Source organism: Lytechinus variegatus, chromosome 8 (assembly GCF_018143015.1).
Source record: "Lytechinus variegatus isolate NC3 chromosome 8, Lvar_3.0, whole genome shotgun sequence".
NCBI lineage: Eukaryota > Metazoa > Echinodermata > Echinoidea > Temnopleuroida > Toxopneustidae > Lytechinus > Lytechinus variegatus.
Window position 1 is genome coordinate 31,280,243 of NC_054747.1, and position 5,004 is coordinate 31,285,246.

The window sequence follows — 5,004 nt, forward strand, 5'->3', positions numbered from 1 at the left end:
CCATTTTATCCGACAGTTACTATAGTAACAGTGCCTCTCAGCCAATCAGAATCAAGGAAAGATGTCAGATCTGACAACTTGTCGGACAAAAATGTTGATGAAACGGTCCCCGGATCAAATGTCGCAGGAGCAAATGTCGTGTCACCGAATTTGGAGTGGAGGGGTATGGGGGGGGGTAATCACCCATCACGATATTGAGCATGCGCAGCTTTCACTCTGCGTGTTGAAACTTCTACGGTCTTGCCTGACATGGCAGCAAGATAATTGTAGGAATCGATTCTAGATTAAAGTATTCATATATGCTTTCGTCGCCGTTGAGGAATTTTTACAAATGTATGGATTATATCTATATTAGGTGACCCCCTATATCAGTATCCAGTCAATGTTTATCATTCTATACTAAAACTGCCCTACATTAATCAATTTGAGACTGATGAAAAATTAGCATGGAGTTGTTGTCATTTTGACCTAACATATACGTACACTAACCATTGTAGCCCTGAAAACACCCACTCAGTTTCACAAGATCGTTTAAAGAGCAAATAAATACTTCATTTACCCTGAGAAAATATATATAACTATTATTGTGATTACAAAAATGTTTTTCTTCCTTAATTAGTTTCGTTTGTTTTCAACACCACCCTGTGAAGAGGGTTGGAGGGAAATGGTTAGGAGATAATCCATTTTTCTTTTTGTTTTTACTTTTTATTCAACCTTTAGTTGTATTTTGTTTGATAGAAAATTAAATTACAGGTACTTAAACGAGTTTGTTTTGAGTGGCTCTCATGCAAAACATCTCAAAAAGCTCATCAAAGTGTGACACATAATCTACAGATTAATTAGAATCGTTACAGCTAGAAGACTAAAGACTAGGTTTAAGGATCAAAATGACACAAAACATATATAATGATTAAGGCGATTCATCCTTTTTCTTTTATTTTCTTTCTTTATTTCTTTCTTTCTTTCTTCCTCTCCTTACCCCTACCCCTACACCTCTCCAGTGGCGTAGCTAGGATTTTTTTTCCCGGGGGGCACTGGGGGGGGGGGGGTCCTTGCTTTTTCAGGGGGGGCACCGGCCATTTTTCCGGTGTGTGTATGTGTCCACAAGGGCGGATCCGACTTTCGCCAATAGGGGACGGGGCCCAAAATTATCTTCACCTTTATCAGTCACTTCTTAGTTTTATTCTTATAAAACAACATAAACATAAAATAATCTCATAAGCCTTATAAAAAGTGAGAGCGCGAAGCGCGAGCGATTTTTTTTTACTTTAATGTATTTTTTCCAGAAAATTTAATTTTCTGGGCAATATTATGTGTGATCCTGAACAAGATTCGTATTTACCCCCAAGCGCGAACAGAATTTTTTATCAACTGTTCTAGCATTATCGAAAAGGGACCTGTTAAGGACTGCTTACAGTTACCCACGAAGACGGTATATATTTCAATAATGCGAGCGCGAAGCGCGAGCAAATTTTTTTGACATTCCGACCTAAAAAAGGTCGTTCTAAGCACTTTTTGTATTAATTAATGGGATAGGTATGTAACTAAACAATTGGTGCGAGCGCGAAGCGCGAGAGGAAGAAAATTGAGATTTTAGACCTAAAAGCGGAACACCCTATTCATATTTTGTAAGTCATAAATAGGATATAGTCAATTGGGTATCATTAATAATGCGATCATGAAGCGTGAGCAGAAAATTATTGATATTCTGATGTGAAACTGGATAATTTAAGTACATTTTAAATAAAGAACATGCAGGCTATTGCGCATGTTTTATATTTAGACCTAAAATCTGGGCATTCTGAATACATTTGTTTATGAACATTATGGAATACACGTAGACAATATGAACTTGGCAAATCAAACAATGTGACCATGCAGCGTGAGCTTAAAATGCTGATATGTAGACCACAAAACGGACATTTTACAGAGCACTTAAATTTGTAAATAAAAAAAAATAATAATGAAAGCTCGATGTCCGAGCTAAAATATGTTTTGCATATTGACTTCAAAACTTGCTCCACATCAGCCTATTGAGCAAGATATGAATCCCATCGAACAGGCAATTATGGCGCGAAGCGCCAGCAAAAATGTTATATAGTAAAACATGAAAAGATTTTTTTTATTGCAAGTCTTCCCTTACATTATTTCATTCACTCGTCTTCCTCCTCTTATTTTCCTCTTCTTTTTTCTTCTGTCTTTCTTCTTCTTTTCCTTTTTTCTTTCTTCTTTCTCCCTCTTTCTTTTCTTTTTTTTTTGCTCTTCCAATTTTTTCTGGGGTGGCACCTGGGGGGGCACACCAAATCTCAGGGGGGGCACGTGCCCCCCCAGCCCCCCCGTAGCTACGCCACTGCTGACCTCTCTCCCTCTATACCCTCACGTTCGGAAAATTTTCTATTTTTTTTTCTTTCTCTTACCGTCCATCCTTTCTCGGATGGGTTAGTTCGTGTACGTTTTGCTAATACGCAAATTTCATTTTAGCAACACACTATGCCATACTTTCTCGACATAAAAGACTGCAAAAGAAGCGGGGGGGGGGGGGTCCCGGGGGGAGGGGTCTGGTAGTGGGGCCTTCGGAGGCTGAATTTGATGAATTGTAAAGCGCTCTCAATTCTTAATTTAAGTGTTTAATAATTACTATGCCCCGTCTTTTGGTCACATATCAAATAAATTTTAGCTCGTGCTTGCTGTTTTGTTAACTCTTTCCAGAAAAATGCCAGCTCGCGCTACGCGCCGTCGGTAAGGCTCCGAATTATATTTATTTGCGATTACATATTTCGCTCAATATGGTTTTTTCGTTTTATTTACTTAAACACGGTTTGAAAGTTCCCACTTTCAGTTTATCAATAAATCCAACAAAAGTAACAATAAAAATTCCATCCAAATCAGATGTAAAATTTTAAATGTTATGACATTTTAAAGTTTCGCTTTATTTCACCAATCAGTATACGTTATCCTATTTGGTATGAAAATTAAGGGACGGATGACATCACCCACCTATTATTTCTTTTATTTTTCATATATGAATCAGTTTGAATTTATCCTCATTGTCAAGTAAAACAAACTTTGTTCCTCCTGAAAATGTGGAATTACCATTGCCTTAACATTTTGTGGTTCAATTTACGTCGGCCATTATTGTCAAATCTGTAAAAATTGAAATACTTTATAATTCATACAATGACAAACAAGAATATTGAGTGAGGGACATCATGCATTTGATCTTTTATTTGCATATCACTGAGTTGTGTATAACTGTTTTGCCAAATACAAGAGAAACTTTATGATGTAAAGCTTTTTCATTTTACATCCGATTTTGATTAAAAATGTTCAGAGTCATGCCTCTATGATTTTTCGATCTCTATTGATTAAACACAAATCAATATTTTTTGGGGTGGACTTTGACCTTTAATAATTTCTTACGGATAAATCTGTTGTCCACTACATTTTAACAAGTAGTGTTTAAATAATTATTGATGTGATATTTTGTTACGCAATATTTAAAATGGTTAGGTGACAGGGGTCTTTTGGTTAATTTGAGAGTTTATACTTCTGACCCAGCTTATTCTCTAAGTTGTCAAAATATGGTGTTAAATAAACAGAGGCAACTTGATTCTGTAAATACGGTATTTGCATGAACGTGAGCATTGTGTTCACTTTAGTATATTTTTTTCAGATTTTAAATTTTAAATATTTTTTTTAAATCAAAACCACTGCCCCATGCAGAGGAGTGTGATTATTCTTTGTTATTAATCATGTTAATGATGCGTGCAATGTCAAATTTGACAGTCAGTTTAATGCAGTGGCGTAAGGGGGCAAGCTGAAGAACATTTGAGAAAGAACAAAATCATTTCGAAATAGGCCCATGCAATGCACTAGCATGATAGAAAATAAATCAAAAGATGACAAATTGGCAAAAAATGCCGGGAAACGAAGGGAGAATATGGAATTAGTCAAAAGGTGAATTGTAAAACAAAGAAATGGGACAAGAAAAAAAAAACACTTGATAACACGACCGGGCTGCCGAGGATTGAAAGTAAAGAGCGGGAAGAAAGATGAACTGCATACAACATTGTGCTGTAAGCTTGCTAAATTTTATAAAAATAAGCTACCATGGCTTTTCCCCAGATCCCACGCAGTAAGAGCTCTTCATAACCTTCAGATGGCTCTATAACGCCCCCCCCCCCCTGTAGAGACCCTTCCCACATTAAACTTTACGTTCAATCACTGGCATAAAGGCGCGGGGGTCTTAATTGGTTCCACACCCAAGAGGAAATAATTATAGGAGACAACTTATAATGAAATTAATGGAAACATTGAAATGTGTTATATGCTGAGCATAATAGAAAATCTATTACATAATTTGAATCTAATTTCAATAGGCACGTTTTTGCAGCCTGCTTTGCTCGCTGGCGACTTGTTGCAAATTTTTCCACATTGCTTTGTTTTGCCCCTCAAAATATTTGGTTCATTACGCGACTGGGTTGATGTGTTGCGTTAAAGCTATTCTGTATACCAGCGATTTGATTAAAAATAGAGGCAATCTGCGAGTTATAAATGGCGTTCATTAAGACCCCAACCGCATTGTACTGCTTTATTATGAGTATGTAAGGGTTGGGCCATGGCCCAAAAAGTTCTACAAATAAGAAAAAAAAGAACAAATAACAAAAAAAGTGCGAGATGAAACTTTTCGATATCAATATCGGTGTTCTGAAAAAGGGGACAAATATAGGATTTCATGAAACTGTTACCTTATAGGCTATTTATCAATCTAATATCAATGAGTGCTCGAAATCTGTTGTTGTATGCCTGAAAATCGGACATTTTTAAAAATATTGTTTTACGGCCTACTCTGCTCCTATGCAGAGCTAGACGGCCATTGATAGAGTGCAGGAGACCCACGCAAGGCCACATAACATATAGGGTCTTGGACCAATGTGCAAGAGAATATCTATAGATGAGCGCTGCAGTTGTTAAACATGGGTATCATACCTCCTTCATACTTTT